Source organism: Macrobrachium rosenbergii, chromosome 50 (genome assembly GCF_040412425.1).
Source record: "Macrobrachium rosenbergii isolate ZJJX-2024 chromosome 50, ASM4041242v1, whole genome shotgun sequence".
NCBI lineage: Eukaryota > Metazoa > Arthropoda > Malacostraca > Decapoda > Palaemonidae > Macrobrachium > Macrobrachium rosenbergii.
In genome coordinates, this window is record NC_089790.1 from 9,982,323 (window position 1) to 10,002,500 (window position 20,178).

The window sequence follows — 20,178 nt, forward strand, 5'->3', positions numbered from 1 at the left end:
TTTTTGTTTTTATTTATTTATGTTTTGTTAATTTTTAAGATGTCAGCATCCGTTTTTACTGTGCCTTGGATAATCTTTATGGTGTTCCCATCATTTCAGTTTTTTAGTTTTCCGTAAGAGAAAACTACTGTGCCGGCTTTGTCTATCCGTCCGCAGTGTTTCTGTCCGCCCTCAGATCTTAAAAACTACTAAGGCTAGAGGGCTGCAAATTGGTATGTTGATCACCCACCTTCCAGTCATCAAACATAACAAATTGCAGCCCTCTAGCCTCAGTAGTTTTTATTTTATTTAAAGTTAGCCATAATCGTGCATCTGGCAACGATATAGGACCGGCCACCACCGGGCGCTGGTTAAAGTTTCATGGGCCGCGGCTCATGCAGCATTATACCGAGACCACCGAAAGATAGATCTATTTTCGGTGGCCTTGATTATACGCTATACAGAAAACTCGATTGCGCCGAAGAAACTTTGGCGAATTTTTACTTGTTTTTATGATGAGTACAGCGTATTAAACTTTTTTTTTTTTTGTAATCTCAGTCCAGCAGTTACTTATGAATTACACTTTGTAATCGAGTTGATTCTATTTTCTTCTATAGATCCTTGACTGACTTAAAATCTAAATCTGCAACTGGCAAACTCTCTCTCTCTCTCTCTCTCTCTCTCTCTCTCTCTCTCTCTCTCTCTCTCTCTCATAATTGCTATAATATGTCAAGTAATCCTCTACTTTTTGTGTTATGACGTCATCCCGTATAGTGACATGTTAAGTAATCACTTACAGTTTCATATTAGGTAAGTCCACACACTTTGGACAAAGTACTCGTGTATCATTTGTTATTAAATTAATCCTGAAAGAGATTTATTGCGTAATCAATTATATATTGTAATCAAGGATTACAATTCTGTTATCTATCAGTTAATCACATACAGTTTCTTAGCAAGAGATCCTTAATCTCATATATTGTATTATTATTTTGTACAGTTAACGTAATATATCAAGTGTTTGTTATTTTGTCCAGTTAACGTAATATATCAAGTGTTTGTTATTTTGTCCAGTTAACGTAATATATCCAGTATTTGTTATTTTGTCCAGTTTACGTAATATATCAAGTGTTTGTTATTTTGTCCAGTTAACGTAATATATCATGTGTTTGTTATTTTGTCCAGTTAACGTAATATATCAAGTGTTTGTTATTTTGTCCAGTTTACGTCATATATCAAGTGTTTGTTATTTTGTCCAGTTAACGTAATATATCAAGTATTTGTTATTTTGTCCAGTTTACGTAATATATCAAGTGTTTGTTATTTTGTCCAGTTTACGTAATACATCAAGTATTTGTTATTTTGTCCATTTTACGTAATATATCAAGTGTCTGTTATTTTGTCCAGTTAACGTAATATATCAAGTATCTGTTATTCTGTCCAGTTTACGAAATATATCAAGTATTTGTTATTTTGTTCAGTTTACGTAATATATCAACTATTTCTCATCATGTCCAGTCTACGTAATACATCAAGTATTTGCAATCCCGATCTACATAAAAAAAAAAAAGTATTTCCTTCCTTTCCTCAGACCAGGAAGGAAAGCTGAGAGAAGTTCCTCTCCTGTCGCCGCAGCAAGTCAATACTTTGCTTACAGCCGAGAGGGAGCTGGCTCGATTCCCGCCGAGGGACTTGGCGTGAATTAGCAATGCTCTTCTATCTTATTGCCCGGCTCTGGACGACCGCAATGTTGTCCTGGCTGACCGATAGCTTGAAACATATATATTTTGAATATTGCAGGATAGCGATATAATACCTGAGCCCGTGTTGTTATTTATGTTGTTATTTTTATATTATTATTATTATTATTATCGAGTAGTTTAACCAGACCGCCGAGGTGGAATTCTTTAGCTCTCGCGGGTCTGATTCCGAGGGTTCGTTCTTGTAAGAGTAATTGTATTTTATTTAATAAAATATTATTACTTTTTTAGAAAGTGTTAATAGGATAAATTGAGAAACTATCATGAGAGAGACATAGTTAGGCTACTCTCACCACAGCTATTACATTATATTTTTTTTTAATGAAGTAACATTCTGCAAACGACTTTTCACGCTGATTTCAAACTGATCACCATCTTTTGTTAATTCGTGTTTATGGAATGTTAATGTCGTTGGTAGTGGTTCGCTTTTCAGACCATTTATTCGTCAGAAAGTGAAATATAATTGCATCAGGATTCAGTGGAAAACAGACGTTAGATAAGCATCGTTTTAAAATTTTCGAGTTCTGTTAAAAAAAAAAATATTTTCCCGGGCAACGGTGATACAACTGTGACGTCATCGATCACGTTGCGACGTTAGCATAAGCTCTCTACAGAAAATGGTTCAGTCGCTGTACTATTTACAGGAATGACTATTGTCATACAGTTTACCCTATTTTAGGTCTCATTTTTTTCTCCATGACAATCAGTATCATTGGTACGTGCGCATATGTCGTTTCATTACGACAATTATCCGTAATTCTAAAATTGATATTTAACTGAAGCTTAAACCATTATCGGATCTTTCTTAGGTTGTTACCCCAAAGGATTTTAGGATCCACCTTTGCGGCGTGTTTAGTACAAGCCCGTTGGGGATTCCCTGAAAAATATAAACAGAAGGTTGTAAATATCATGAAGATAATGACCCCCAAGAAATATCAAGTGAGTTTCATCATACCCTGTTACCGTTGGGTGTATTTATACTTGATTCAAAAGCCTTTCTTAAAATGTAGTTAATAGAAGTGTCCTGTATTTTAATTTAGGGAAACGCATGACATAGTCAAGAAGCTATTCGCTGAGGAGCCAAAAAAAGGGACATCAGATTTTTCATAAACAATTTTTATTATTTGTATGGTGAGTGAATGAATGAATAATGAAATTTAATCAGTAAAGCCAGTTACTAGGCACTTCCAGCCATTCAGTGCATAAGACATTTAAAGGAGATTTAAAGGTGTTGAAAAGGTTGGACAGCAAAATAGAGACGTCCAGGAAATTAATGAGATTGTGAGAAAACCCCAGAATTGCGTTAAGAAGTAATAGAGGCTGGACAGGGAGAAAGAGAGCAGAAATAGAGGTAAAGTAAAAGTTTAAATGTAGCTGTAGTTAAGGCCCAAAGAGACGCCACAGATATCCTTTAGTAATGCGTACAGTGCACCTCCTGAAGTGCACTGATTACACTAAACCCCTACGAGGTTTTTATGGTGAAGAGATCAAGACGGCCATGTCTTCCAAAATCATGTTCAGCAGACTACAAAAAAATAAAATAATAAAAAAATATATTTCCCTTCATAATTGAAACAAACCTCTTAAAACGAGGTAGGCTAATGATTAAGGAAACAAAGAGTTATACGGAGAATTCCTGTCTCTAGACGTGGACAGCATGGAAGACTAATCAAACCTGCTGCCGTTGGTGTTATGGCTTTGCAAGCAGTGTCCGTGGGAATGCGAAGCACTGCTTGCGGTACGCAGACAAGAAGGTCCCAAACGGTACGAGTTCAAGGTTACGCAGGTGCATTAAGAACAACTTGTACCAGCCGGACGGCATTCGATCCTATTAGGTTGGAAGAACAGATCATCTCCTCTTAAGTTAGTATGATAAAAAAAATAAAAGTCTTTAGTGTACACTGATTTATCGAATGGCTCCGCCCAATTCTTTGCTATTCAACAATATTAGATATCCTGTCTTTCCTGGTATATCAAAGTTTCACTCGGCAGGGCGACTGGATTCATCGTATCCAACATAATAAAATTAGATAGTTTTTCTCTGTGCAATCAGACATTCTTATAATTTTTAAGAGGGGCTCAAGTGAGTTTGCGTTTTCGGGTATTTTTCCTTCTTTCTGTAGAGTCTTATAACGACTCACACACACACACACACACAGGCGCGCGCGCGAACACGCACACACCTAAACACAAAAACGTAGACTTTTACTTTACATCTTCCCAGGAGGTTTTCACGCACAGATTATATATATATATATATATATATATATATATATATATATATATATATATATATATATATATATATATATATATATATATATATATATATAATATATATAAATATAGTACACATACATACATTAGATTCAAACTAGTTCAGATAAACGATTCAAACTAGTTCAAATACATTGTCCAGTAAGACCAACAGCATAATATGTATCAGTTGGCCCCCTCCCCACCTCAGAAAAAGTAGAACAATAAAAGTGAAGGAAAAGCGATCTGCATACATCTTAATGTATGAGAGGCCATGAGAGTCTGGGAAAATGAAAGAGCTGTTGTATATTAACTGGCTTTTAAATAGGAAAGTCTGTGGTATGAAAGAAAACACAAGACTTTCTGCAGTTTTCAGTGGGTTATATAAACGCAAATTCGGCCGATATAATGTCGCATTATGTTAATTCATTATGCATATTATTTTGACACCATATAGGTACTAGGAATGTTTGCAGGATATAGGGATCGTTATATATATATATATATATATATATATATATATATATATATATATATATATATATATATATATATATAATTATATATATATATATATATATATACATATATATATATGTGTGTGTATAATATACACACACATACATATACAGTATATATAATTGTATATATTTTATAAATCATATATTTTTGTGTATGTGAGAGGGAAAAGAAAAAATTAAAAATTCATAACGAATGTAAAATTCTCATATTTTTGCGCGTAATGAACTTAGTCTATCCATGACTCTTCCCCAGGTATATTCATTTCTCATACCCTTGAGTAAGCAAAGAGTAAGCACGGGCTCTTGCCCGCTCGAGCAGTCCGTGCATGAGAACGCTGTTTGTAAACAGAAACCAGGTTAACAAGGCTGAATAAGATAACAGCGCAGGAGATATCTTTGTAAAGAGAAATCTCGGCCGGTTTTACAGAGCTAGTGGAGAAGGTTACAGTTGGCTTGTCTGCATGCAAGAAATATCGGGTTCACGTTACAGGTCTCCTGTATCTTTTGTGACCTCTTATTCTTTTCGTTTTATTTGCTTGTTTTGATTCCAGTCCCAGATTTCTTGCTTTTATTGACGTTCTTTATAGTTATATTCCTGACCTTGCTTTCCTGAAGGTATTAATGATTCCCTGGTGTTCTGACACTCCGTTGCCCCTTTTATTTATAAGTTAAGTATACCTTAGCTTAACCAGACCACTGAGCTGATTAACAGCTCTCCTAGGGCTGGCGCGAAGGATTAGACTTATTATTTATAACATTATTACCGTGGTCAAAGATTATCCCATATTTTTATCAGATTATAATTTTTTACATCAGAAATTATAATCGACATTTTTAATCGTTTACCAAGTATACCTTAGAAACTGAGCTTCATCAACGAAGGATTCGGCTTATTATTTATAGCTTGTCCTCATTCCCATATTTTTATCAGATTATAATCGATCAGAAACTCTTTACCAAATCGCAGCATCCTGCGTTCGGCTCGATTACCGTTTTTTTCCGCATCTTCAGTCCCCGTGTCCATTCCTAATTGTCCCTCTTCATTTTTATGCACTTTTTCAATTATTTTTTTTTCTGTTTTGGCCATTCCCTGTCACATTGTCAATCTCCGCTATCATTTCACGTCAAATTGGAGTTGCGTGTCTCGTTGGAAAAATTGACTAAGCCGCATTTGCTCTTGGAAGGGAAAAAAAGGTAAAATCCGGAAAATACCCGTAGGAGAGATTATGCGCCATAAGTTAATCCGGATTTTTTTTTTCCGGAAAACCCCCGAAACCAAATTTGTTCAGCTGAGAGAGAGAGAGAGAGAGAGGTATTATTAAGTTGCAGAATGAACAATCAAGAGGAATCCTATTTCATCTTCTCGCGTCTCGATTCAAAACAAGTTGTGACAACGAATCGAATTTGATTTTTTTTTTTCCTTTTTAATTTCTTGTTTGCTCCGTGTACGCTGGTTTAGAGATGGAAATTAACATCAACTTCCGAATTGCATTTGACAGACGTGATCAACTTCCGAATTGCATTTGACAGACGTGCTAGTTTCTGAGTTGTTCACGCAATGAAAAAGTTGATACACTTGTACACGTGTGATGAAAAAGTTGATACGTTTGTACACACGCAATGGAAAAGTGGATACATTTGTATACACGCAGTGAAAAAGTTGATGCAAAAAAGTTGATACACTTGTATACATGCAATGAAAAAGTTGATACACTTGTACACATGTGATGAAAAAGTTGATACGTTTGTACACACGCAATGGAAAAGTGGATACATTTGTATACACGCAGTGAAAAAGTTGATACACTTGTACACACGCAGTGAAAAAGTTGATACACTTGTACACACGCGATGAAAAAGTTGATACACTTGTATACATGCAATGAAAAAGTTAATACACTTGTACAAACGCAACCAAAAATTTGATACACTTGTTCACACGCAATGAAAAAGTTGATACATTTGAACACACGCAATGAAAAAGTTGATACACTTGTACACACGCAGTGAAAAAGTTGAAACACTTGAAAATACGCAATGAAAAAGTCGATACACTTGTACACACGCAATGAAAAAGTTGATACACTTGAACAAACGCAGCGGGAAAGTTGATACACTTGAACACGCGATGAAAAAGTTGATACATTTGTACACGCGCAATGAAAAAGTTGATACACTTCTACACACGCAGTGAAAAAGTTGATACACTTGTACACACGCAATGAAAAAGTTGATACACTTGTACACACGCAATGAAAAAGTTGATACACTTGAACACACGCAATGAAAAACTTGATACACTTGTACACACACAACAGGAATCTCTGGTAAGCTCTGATATTTTTGGGATATCGATGCTACTTAATAACTCGAAGACTCGAAGACCTGAATCTTATCACATCGCTAATTTATCAGGCGTTCGCGTGTTTTGCTCACTGAAAACAAAGTTTTGGATTGTAACTTCATTCTGGTGTAAAATCTCAGATTAAATATTAGCCATAATGCGGAAAGCAATTTAATTCCTAATTGCCTCTATTAGTGTCTTGGAAGATGATCGGGGAACTTTGGAAGACTTTGTAGTATTTCGTCTCCTGACCTTTACGTGATGAGAATTGTAAGGTCGGTAGTACTGTAATAAATACACATAACAAAATAATCCGTAATTCACACTTTGTCAGCAGAATATTCAAAACATTAATATTATGCAGCCAAATTGTGTTATAGATATTTAGAATATCTTTTAATCTACGAAATATTTTAATTGAACGTAAGTATGTTTTGTATTATATAGCCATAAGAAATTGCCTGTGGGTTTTGTAATAAAATGATTTTGTTACACTAACCTAATTTTATAATTAATCTTGCAATTGAACGGGTAAATTCTGTACTTATTTGGATTAATTTCAGCAGTGGTATTATTATATCAAGCTAAAATATTTGTAACTATTCAAGATAATTCCTTCAAAGTATATTTTTCTTGCAGTTACTGATTAGATTTTAAGCAATCACACCGTTCTCTGTCATTGCCTCAATAGACAGGCGAAATGAATTTCTCCCAAGATTTTTTTTAATAGAATTTTCTCATCGTGTTTAGTATACAAGTAATACCATAAAATGTATCTGTCTTTTCCATTGGGAATTTTATTAGCGGGGTTTTCGACTAACTCCATTATTGTTTTTGTAAGATACATCTTTACGGAAACATTCTAGCTATATATATATATATATATATATATATATATATATATATATATATATATATATATATATATATATGTATGTGTATATATATATATGTGTGTGTGTGTATGTATATATCTATAATATATAAATATATATATATATATATATATATATATATATGTATATATATATATATATATATATATATATATATATATATATATATATATATAAAGTTGCAGCCACGAAGGAAAAATGAAACAATTGGGATGCTAAGTACTTTCGTCTTATTACCAAGACATATGGTCACAGCAAATAAAGATATACAGAGACAACTGGAGTATATATATGGTAGGTATATCTTTAGTTAGTGTGACACTGTCTTGGTAATAAGACGAAAGTACTTAGCATTCCAATTGTTTCACTTGTCCTTCGTGGCTGTAACTTTGTTCGTATAATCATCACGTTTTTACCTTTTCGTGGTTTAAAATTAAACATATGTATAGCATATATATATATATATATATATATATATATATATATATATATATATATATATATATATATATATATATATATATTTATATATATATATATTTATATATATATATATATATATATATATATATATATATATATATATATATATATATATATATATATATATATATACACACACAGTATATATGGTAGTTACCTTTGGAAGTGTTTATATCAGATCATGTAGAAAATTCAAGATTTTAGTATATTTTGGTATATTTTTCCTTTGCACATTGGTTGTAGTAACCAAGTCTAATACAGACCATACGTTCAGTCAAATACAAAATAATCAACAGTCCCTCGTAGCATATTGTTACCAGCTTCTTATTTGTTAAGGCAATTTAAACTTTACTTTTCCATTAATCTAGCAATGGTTCATTGAAAACCAGTATTTTTATGATATAATAATAATAATAATTTTTTTAAACAATCATAATAGGTATGATGATAACAATAATAACAATATCATAATAATAATAGAATTAACACTTTTTTAATTTTTCAAACAATAATAATAGTGATGATGATTAATAACACTAATAATAATATCAGCAGTAATAGAATTAACACTTTTTCCATGTTCCACGAAACGATATCATAGCCGTGAATATTATACCATAAGCACTTCAGAATGATGTTGGAAGGGGAAAGTTTGGAAATATCCACATATTTACTTATCTGACGTCTTCATTTTATTATTTAAATTCCTGTCAGTAGATTTTTCATTTGCAGTTGAACCCTTCGCATATTTTAGTTTTTCTAAATTACCCTGAGTACTTATGATATTTACAATGACAGTAATAATTATGTTGAAGATGATGGTGATTTTTGCTATTACTGGTAGCAAGAATAATAAAAATATTATTAATATGCTTTATGTATTATATATATATATATATATATATATATATATATATATATATATATATATATATATATATATATTATATATATATATATATATATATATATATATATATATATATATATATATATATGTGTGTGTGTGTTTGTATAATGTGGGTACGTATTGAAATCCGTTTATATAACTTGTTGTATCATTAACGTTTATGTATCCCGTTGGTACTTTCCATAAACATGAACAGCTTTGCGTGAAACTATTAACCATGTTGATATGTACCAGAGTAAGCCAAATATTCCCTGTTATTCTCTGATAAATACCGTTAAACTTTAGAATGGAATGGTATGCAATAAATAATAACAACAAGAATATTTCCTCTATTAAAATACCGAAGCGTCTCACAAGCGCGAAAAATAAAGGCGATAGAATTGTCAAAAAGAAAGAAATGACTACTGATTCGCCCCAGGGGTGCGATGGAATGTAAGGGGGTGGTAGGGGGAGGGGGAGAATGACTGCAGGGGAGGAGTGAGGGGTGGTGGGTTGGGAAGGAGAGGGGGTGTCTCTGGTTCCGAAGAGGTGAGAATTTAGCAATAAAACATCGGTGAAGTTTTGGGGGTCAGAATGAGCGAGTGGAAAAAGGGAGTGTGTGGAAAAAAAAACATCATTATTTGGGTGAACTTTTCTTTCTCCCTTTTTTTGGATGTTCAGTGGAGTTTTACTTTTCGTGCTAGTGATTAGTTTTAAAGTTGAATTTTTCTTTTATTTTGTGAATGGATATAGGAGTCGTTTATGTTACTGCTGACATTAATCTCTTTGGCTTTTTCGTTTGTTGCTGATGGCTATGAAACTTCATTCGTGATTATAATATTTGGAAAGTATTCATAATAATAATAATAATAATAATAATAATAATAATAATAATAATAATGAGTAATGCCCAGTTATATAAATAATTTGTATTATTTTTAAACGATAAAAACAAAGACTTTAGAACACCGTTGTAAACACTGAGGAATTCTTGTTTTTATCTTTTACAAGTAATACAGTTTTTCATATAATTGTGGAATTTTATTATACATCCGTTTAATCACGACGTTGTGAATTTCTTAGCAATAATAATAATAATAATAACAACACTAATTTTACAGTAAGTTATTAATGATAATAAAATGATAATGAGGATGTTGTACAACTGGAAAACTCAAAAGTTCAAGCAAAGATGCAATGCGTTACTACCCTAAAGCAATCCTCCTTGTATTTTATAACTCACTTCCATTTTTATCCATTTATTAGTTTGCTAATTTATTTCTTCCATTTCTAATAACTGATCTCTTCTTTCTGTATTACCTATTACCTTCTGTTGCTTCTTTTAAAATGAAAACCATATTCTCTGAAAGCTTAAATTTCAAGTCAATGTCCCCTGTGGGCTTGTCCCATATTGGTAGGGCTCATCTTCTGAATAATAACAATAATAATTGTTCGATGTTAGTACACATCAGAATCTGCTAATGGTAATGATAACAATTATAATATCGAATTACTTTTTAATGAGGATGATTATCGTCATGAGCAACGTGGTGCTATACACACCGGTTTTTGCCAAAATGAAAAACAAGTAACCATTGACAGTGAATGGCAATTGGTGTCCAAAATATTTCATCTTTATTTTATTGATTTATTCGAATACTTTTGCAGCCTATTACGCTTTATGTATGTGTGGGGAAAAGTATATATATATATATATATATATATATATATATATATATATATATATATATATATATATATATATATATATATATATATATATGTGTGTGTGTGTGTTATTATTAATAATTGTGATATTAATTATTACAATGATGTGAACAGTTATAATAAATTAATAATATTATTAATAATTGTGATATTAATTATTACAATGATGTGAACAGTTATAATAAATTAATAATGAAAATACGATGGTATTATAGTAATACTAAGTAACATTTTTATATATATATCTATATAAATTTGTGTATATATATATATATATAATTATATATAAATATATGTTATTAATCTTAATGGATATTACTATTGCTCTTTGCTATCAAGATTGATAAGATTAGTTATTTTATAAATAGTCATAACAATGAAAGTTAAGAAAATATATGGCGACGTCATTTCCTGTATTATTATTATTTGGTTGTGATAAGGATATATAAATATGATAATCATAACGGTACTAACAAAAATATGAACAAAAATTATACTTAATATTGTAATTGTGTTAATAACAACGATTTAAATAATAATGATAAAAATAATGTTGGTTACATAATAATAATGATAATAATCTGTAACAGTAATGTTATGTAGTAAGATCCATTGAAACTGAATATGTAATACAACATATGAATCCAGTTTTGTTTTATACAACCGTAGATATGAAGATGCGCATATTAATTCATTTAACCTGTAAACTCACACCTTATACAGAAGTGTATATATATATATATATATATATATATATATATATGTATATATATATATATATATGTGTGTGTGTGTGTGTGTGTGTGTATACATTTATATATATATATATATATATATTATATATATATATATATATATATATATATATATATATATATATATGTATGTATGTATACATACAATATATATATATATAATTATGTATATAATGTCTGTGGACATTGTGTGTCAATACTGCACAAATGCCTTTAAAAATATGAATATATAAGTATGAATGAGTTTAAAAGTTAGTGGTTTTTAACTGTACACTTAGTCTCAGGAAACGTTCAGCTACAGATTTCGCAGCTGTGTGAAGCTTGAGTTGCAAATCATATGTAAATATTCCTTTTTTTTTAATTTACACTGTTAGAATACTTCGTGAACAACAGGAGTTTTCATTTATGGTCGAATTATTCAGTTTTCCAATTACCATCAGCAGCAAATTTTTCTCTTACCTACTTCTTCAGTCATTAAGCTTTCGTTTCACAGTTTAACAATAATTTCATTTCATTTAGGTAAAATGTTGAATTTTACTGCCGATTTTGATGAATACGTTTTGTGAGGAATTTTGTATGTCTGCGATTGTGTATTTAATACGGTTTAGCGAACGATTACACTTTTATATTTATATATATATATATATATATATATATATATATATATATATGTGTGTGTGTGTGTGTGTGTGTGTGTGTGTGTTTATGTATGTATGTATGTATGTATTTGTTTTGTGTATGCAAATATGAATGGTTATAAATAGATAGAAAGATTATTAGATAAATGTAAACATATATATATATATACGTGTGTATACATACATACATACATACATACATACATATATATATATACACGCACATGTAAACACCCATTAATATTTAAAATATCATGCAAGTCAAAGCATCACAGAGAGAGAAAGAGAGAGAGAGAGAGAAAGCGAGGGCGAACTATGATATTGACTAAGGAAATAACAATAAAAACCTTCCTGGGTTCATATGAATGTACTATTAGCCATTCTTTTTATCATGTATGATTCCCATTCCCATTTGCAACATAGCATTCCTCTCCTTCGCTGTGTGTTCTCGCTTTTTTTTTTCCTCTCTCTCTCTCTCTCTCTCTCTCTTTTTTGGAGTCTCCGTAGTGACGCTTCGGGCGGTCTATGATGATGATCATCTCTTTCTCTCTTGCTCTCTCTCTCTCTCTCTCTCTCTCTTTCGCTCTCTCTCTCTCTCGTCTTCTTCCTCTTCTTCTTCTTCTTCTTCTTCATCCTCCTCCTTCTCGTCTTTCCCTCGCTCCTTCTCTCTCGCCTGTGCCTTCGCTTCGGCGTTCCCGATTGAAATACCTGAAATAAGAAGTAAAGTATCAGAATCCCAATCACGGGAGCTTTAATCAACAATATCGTTTAACCTGATCATCCGAAACGCATCTCACTTCCATTATCTTTCGCTTACAGTTGAAGTCCTTCTCTCTCTCTCTCTCTCTCTCTCTCTCTCTCTCTCTCTCTCTCTCTACATACACACACATACAGTATATAATATATATATATATATATATATATATATATATATATATATATATATATATATATACACACACACATATACTCGTATATATATGTATATACATATGTATGTATATGGATACATACATCCATACATAGTAGCATGTATGAAGGAAGCCCAGCTCATACGATGAAGTAACGTAGGGCGAATGACAGCGACGCCAGCAACCAGCACACCGAGGACTACTTCTCAGACACGTTTCTCCACCAGATCAATATAAGACAAACTGCCACTTAGTCATATCTCCGTTATTTATTATAAAGCCGAGAGAGAGAGAGAGCCCCTCCAAAAAAAAAAAAGGACGGCGCGTTAGAAGGAAGGAGTTTGTAAAAAAGGAAGGCCCACACCGCCTTGAAATTCCGCCCGGCCTTTAATTTGATATTCGGAGAGCATATCTGTCCGAATTTTCAACTCGAGCGAATTCTCCCGTTCCAATAGCTCGGCATCTTCCCAATTTCCCTGCCAGCTCCCTTTGCCTACACACTCATCCGGCCGAAGAGGAAAAAATAACCTCCTCACTTTTTTTGCCTTCTTTTTTTCCTTCTTGGTTCCTCTTTCCCCCCTCCTCCCCTTCCCCCTCCTCTTCCTCCTCCTCGTCCTCCTTCGCCACGCACCGCCAAGTGGGAGGAGCGGATTGGGCGGGAGGCGTGGCCTGGCCGTGGGCGCCTTCTGCGACTGGCTGAGAGGATATGTGGTAAAGGAGGTGGGGGGGTTAAGGCGTCCGTGGGAGGAGAGTTGGGGGGACGAGGAGGCGGCATTTTTCTCTCTTGCCTCAGACAGGGAGTTCGTATTTGATTAAGGGTTCCATTTTGGACGGCCTGGATTAATTATACGGGTGGACATATTTTTCTCCCAATTCCTACATGTTTATTCATTAAATTCTATTGACATAGTGCACGGCTATAATCTTATAGTAAATTCAACTCCCTCTCTCATAGTAGTGCCATAGTAGCATGCCCGGGAATCCTTGGAAGTTTATGTCGTCCTGCATACATAGATACGCCAAAGCAGCACCAAGCCCCTTCTCTCTCTCTCTCTCTCTCTCTCTCTCTCTCTCTCTCTCTCTCTCTCTCTCTCTCTCTCTCTCTCTCTGCTTAGAGATTCTTGCTCGTGTTTCCTCACTCGCAAATAAATGTACAGGGAAAGAGAAAAAGTGCACATTGTACCTCTTTGGTCTTTGTTGTTTCGGGATCTGTTACAAACGAAATATTTCTCAATATTAATACCCCCGTCGTCGCTGCTTTCGAAAACTGAATAGCAGATAATCAATACGGAGAAATTCTGCCATTCGCATTTGAAACACATCTGAGGCCAATCTAATTAGCATAGAGCTCCTCCTCCTCCTCCTCCTCCTCCTCCTCCTCCTCCTCCTCCTCCTCTTCCTACTCCTCCTACTTTCTCCTCTCCCCTTCCACCCCCTTTTCCTTCTATTCAAGATTAAAGAAATATCGATGAATATGCATATCCCTTCCGTCCTAATATATTGGAATGATTGTAATAATTATCTAAGAAGCTGCTGTTTGTTTTCCTTCCTAGACAGGATGGGGTTATTGCTGTAGTCCTCAGGGGTTATTGATTGTTGTCATATCTCCCTCCTCTACAACTACAACCCCCTTTCTTTATTTTGGTGCAGTTTGGATTCGTCGTTTTCCAAAAGTAACGAATTACATTTTCCTTCCAGGTATGTCTTCCCTCGCCCGTGTTAGGTTGAATTTGTTCTTAAAAAAGATCTGGAGCTTTCTCGTGGTGGCGCGTTTTCCAGCAAATCGTTATTGCTGCTGTTCCTTAATGGTCGTTCCGTGATGCTCCATAAAGTGGAAGGTTACTTTTCGTCTCAGGTTTCATTGATTATTATAGAATTCTCAGATGGAAATAGTCAGTGGTTATTTTTTTTTGAGATCTGGTAAATGCTTTTGGCGTAAGGCCTTATATAGTGCCGTAGTATCTCCTTGAAGGAACCAGTTTCCAACAAAGTATTTTGCTTATGGGGAAAGTTTTCTTGCGGAAGCATTTTGCTTTCTTCACGTGTACGTGGGTTTTTCTCGACATTTATAATTGCACCAGTCTAAAGTGACAGTACTCATCCTTGACCAAAATAAAAAAAAAAAAATCACGCGTATTTAATAGCCGTACATCCCCTGAAAAAAAAATAACGGTAAGTTTATTTATTTAAATCATATTTATTTGTTTATTTATTCTTTTAACGTCAATTACTATCTTTCATTTGCGTAAGAACCCTTCCCCTCGGCTAGTGATGGTTTATGTGACCCCTGAGGAAGAAGTTAAGAAAGCTGGTTTTTTCCCCTCCTCCGAAGGGGTTGCTTTCGTCAACCGATTTTAAGTTCATTTTTCCCGTCGACGGATTTATGACCTGTTGTTTCCCATTCGAGAAGTCCTTCAAACAGTTTTTTTTACTTATTTAAACTGAAACTTAGCGAGAACTTACACCTCTCCGCAATACGTTTATATCTTCTTGTAGACCATTTTAGTCATTTGTTTCATTATTTTTCTTGCTGGAATCCCATTTTCGACTAATAGTTAAGGTTATTTATTTGATTTTTGTGTAACCTAAGGATATTACGGATATAAATATTCGTAGTTTCTCTCTCTTCCCGTATCTCGATGAGATGGTTTATGAATTTTATTTTATTTATTTGTTTTTGACTATTTTTTATTCTCAATTTAAAATTGGTTTTCTATGCTAGAATGCGTGGTCTTACACAGGATATGAATATGAATATTTGTTTATTATTCATGAAGCTCATTTAGTTTTCGTTTTAGTGTGCAAAATACTTATTATATTTTAATTATATATCTCATTTTTTAAAACGTTTCTTATATTATTCATGATATATTCTCTGTGTTAGTCTATATTTTTTTAAACTATTTGTTAACTGTCTTTGGGAGGCAAACAGAGCTTTGAACACCAGACATCATTTAGTTCATAAAATAAGAGAGGGAAGTGACAGGGCTATATATATATATATATATATATATATATATATATATATATATATATATATATATATATATATATATATATATATATATATATATATATATATATATATTATATATATATATATATATATATATATATATATATATATATATAAATTATATACGTTATGTATATTATATATATATATATATATATATATATATATATATATATATATATATATTATATATATATATATGTATATTATATATATATATATATATATATATATATATATATATATATATATATATATATATTATATAATTAGTAAGACTGTTCCACGTTAGATAAACCAGAAAAGTGGAAGAGAAAGCAAATAATGTTTATTATAGTGATTTGAAATCAGATGTGTTTTATCGCGAACGACTCTTCAGGAAACCTTGCTAAAATACCTGCCGTAAAATGACGGCGAAAGCGTAGTCGAAATTAAAAGGAAAAACACAGGAGAATAATTTCCAGCGAAGACACATTCAGCGGAAGAGTTCTTTACGCCATTTCGTCTAAAAAAAAAAAATAATAGTCTCGTGAACGTAAACGCGGGATGTGTACGCCCTGATCTGATGTACACATGCACATATATGCCTCTGCAGGTCTTGTTGTACACAGCCCTGTGCAGCCATTGTTGTAGATGTGCGCTTAGTAGCCGATGTGCGTACATTTGTACATATGCCGGTCTTTCCGGGCATGTGCATTAATACACAGAATTTGTGAGTACTACGGCCATCCCAGCCTCGGTTACTATGACACTACGAGGTCTACATGTGCCACGACTAATAAAGGAAATATGTTATGTCTCTGCTGTTCCTCCTTTTTATTTTATTTTCCCCTTTCTGTGTATTAGGCTTTATTTCAAGGGATTTGTGTCTTTCTTTTTTTTAATGAAAGCGTAAATTGTATTCACGCAGTAGTGTATACCTGGTTCTTTACTGAATGAGTGGATTGTTGGTCCTGAAGATTTAACTTTTTTTATCCTCATTCAAAGATGTGTTATTTTGTGTATGATGATTCCAGTAATTAATAGTATTAATAATAATTATAATAACTCCTGGGAACGTATTACTACTACTACTACTACTATCTCCACAAATATTAATCCGAATAATCCCAACCAACACGCGGTGACATGTGGAAGAGCTAACAGATTTCGACCCCACATCGGGATCGAACCCAGGACTAACAGTTGGTGGCGCCCTTTGCTTTTACGCGAAAGTCGTGGGATCGATCCCGATGTGGGATCAAAATTTATTCATATTGCTTATGTCACCGTGTGCTGGTTTGCATTATTTACATTAGTAGACATTTAATAATAATATTAGTAATAATAATAATGATAATAATAACAGATTTAATTAATGTAATATTAATATAATTATAATAATAATAATAATAATAATAATAACAATAATAATAATATAATGATATGAAAATAACTTCATCATCATCATGGTCAACAACAACAACAGTAATAATAATAATAATAATAATAATAATAATAATAATAATAATAATAACTGTTATAATAATGGTATTCTTCGGGTATGAATAATGAAGTCCTGAACGGGTAACGTCATTAGGAAAATAGTGAAGTCGAGTCGGTTGTAAATATTGTATGAGGAGAGTCAAAAAAGCCGATTTTTCCGTCCATCTTCATTTGCGTTATTCCATCACATTATTATTATTATTATTATTATTATTATTATTATTATTATTATTGTTGTTGTTGTTGTTGTTGTGTTTAAAGTGTAGTACTGATTGTTTCATAACTTATGAAAATTGCTGTTGATTTAAAAGTTGAAGTACAAAATATTACAATAATACCTGTATCCTGCCATTACAGTTACTTCTCATCATCGCTTCATAAGGACTCTCTCTCTCTCTCTCTCTCTCTCTCTCTCTCTCTCTCTCTCTCTCTCTCTCTCTCTCTCTCTGCATTTTGCAGGCATTTCACAAATCCTGCAACAATATAGTCTGCACTCCCCTTGATCCATCTTGATAAGGGAATTTGAATACCTCCTCCCCCAACTTTCCACCATCCATATATGCCCCTCCCCCCCACCTCCTCCTCCTCCTCCTCCTCCCTCCTCCTCCTCCTCCTCCTCCTCCTCCTCCTCCTCCTCCTCCTCCTCCTCCTCCTCCTCCTCCCCAGCATATAAAATTTTTTTCATCTTGGAAATAAGCTTCCAAATTACATCGAATCTGAATCGGCAGCACCGTATTCTTAATAACGTCCAACAAAACCCCGGGACCCTTAATTGGGTAGGTAATTACATGAGACCTGAAGGCCACCAGCGAGTTTGAATAAGTTTCAATGGCGGGGTATCGGAAATATATAATGCATTTAATACCCCCAGTCGTCTCTAACGAGGAGTTCCACGGTGGTAATGAGTCTTTTGCCAGTCTTGCTGTTGTTTTTGTTTTTGTTTCGCCGTTTCTTATGCCTGTTTGGCCAATGAGCGATGTGTATTTGCGTTTCGGGGCTCACCAGCGTGTTTGTGTGTGCGTATGTCTGTGTTTGTGTGTTTGTTTGCTTCTGGGCAGCCGAGGGAGGGAGGGAGGGAGAGGAGGGAGGACGAAGGGTAAATTGCTTTCTCTTAATGATGAAGATCTTGCTGAAAAGGAAGATGGGGTTTTGGTGAGGATAATCTTGCGTTCTGAAAATGAGGCGCCTCTGTGATGCTGATGCATCAAAGGGATGATGATGCTATAGTGATGATGTTTGTGGGATAATTATACTAATATTAACAGTAATAAGTTTTCGTGTAACGATAATAATAATAATAATGATACTGTTGCATTTATAAGCATCATAGCGGTTAATAACATCAACTGTAGTTAATTTGTAAAAATATTATCATCATCTGAAACTATAATAATACCCTCATCACCAGTAATATCATCATCATCATCGTTACTATAGCATGATGTTATAGTAATGATGTTTTAGGGATAATTATACTAATATTAACAATAAGTTTTCGTGTAATGATCATAATAATAATAATAATAATACTATTGCATTTATAAGCATCATAGCGAATAATAACATCAACTGTAGTTAATTTGTAAAAATACTATCATCATCTAAAACTATAATACCCTCATCACCAGTACTATCATCATCATCATCATCATCATCATCATTACTGTAGCATGATGTTATAGTAATGATGTGTGTGGGATAATTATACTAATATTAACAATAAGTTTTCGTGTAATGATCATAATAATAATAATAATAATAATAATAATAATAATAATAATAATACTATTGCATTTATAAGCATCGTAGCGAATAATAACATCTACTGTAGTTAATTTGTAAAAATACTGTCAACATCTGAAACTATAATAATACCCTCATCGCCAGTATTATCATCATCATCATCATTACTATAGCATTATATTATAGTAACGATGTTTGTGGGATAATTATACTAATATTAACAATAAGTTTTCGTGTAATAATAATAATAATAATGCTATTGCATTTATAATCATCATAGCGAATAATAACACCAACTGTAGTTAATTTGTAAAAATACTATCATCATCTAAAACTATAATACCCTCATCACCAGTACTATCATCATCATACTATAGCATGATGTTATAGCAATGATGTTTTATGGATAATTATACTAATATTAACAATAAGTTTTCGTGTAATGATCATAATAATAGTAATAATACTATTGCACTTATAAGCATCATAGCTAATAATAACATCAACTGTAGTTAATTTGTAAAAATACTATCATCATCTGAAACTATAATAATACCCTCATCACCAGTATTATCATCATCATCATTACTATAGCATGATGTTGTAGTAATGATGTTGTGGGATAATAACAATAAGTTTTCGTTTAACGATAATAATAATAATAATAATAATACTATTGCATTTGTAATTATCATCGCGAATAATAACATCAGCTGAGTTAATTTATAAAAATACTGTCATCATCTAAAACAATAATAATACCCTCATCACCAG

General features: G+C 32.8%; 2 long non-coding RNA genes across 2 annotated transcripts in view; one reads left to right on the forward strand and one right to left on the reverse strand.

Annotated features, from left to right (window-relative positions):
- The window catches only part of LOC136832591 (uncharacterized), a 205,794-nt gene that overhangs the window by 145,760 nt on the left and 39,856 nt on the right, over positions 1-20,178 (forward strand). The window lies entirely within an intron of this gene.
- The window catches only part of LOC136832870 (uncharacterized), a 21,000-nt gene continuing 13,289 nt past the window's right edge, over positions 12,468-20,178 (reverse strand). The window contains exon 3 of the long non-coding RNA XR_010851338.1: positions 12,468-12,957. This is a non-coding gene — a long non-coding RNA (uncharacterized lncRNA). The remainder of the gene's footprint in view (positions 12,958-20,178) is intronic.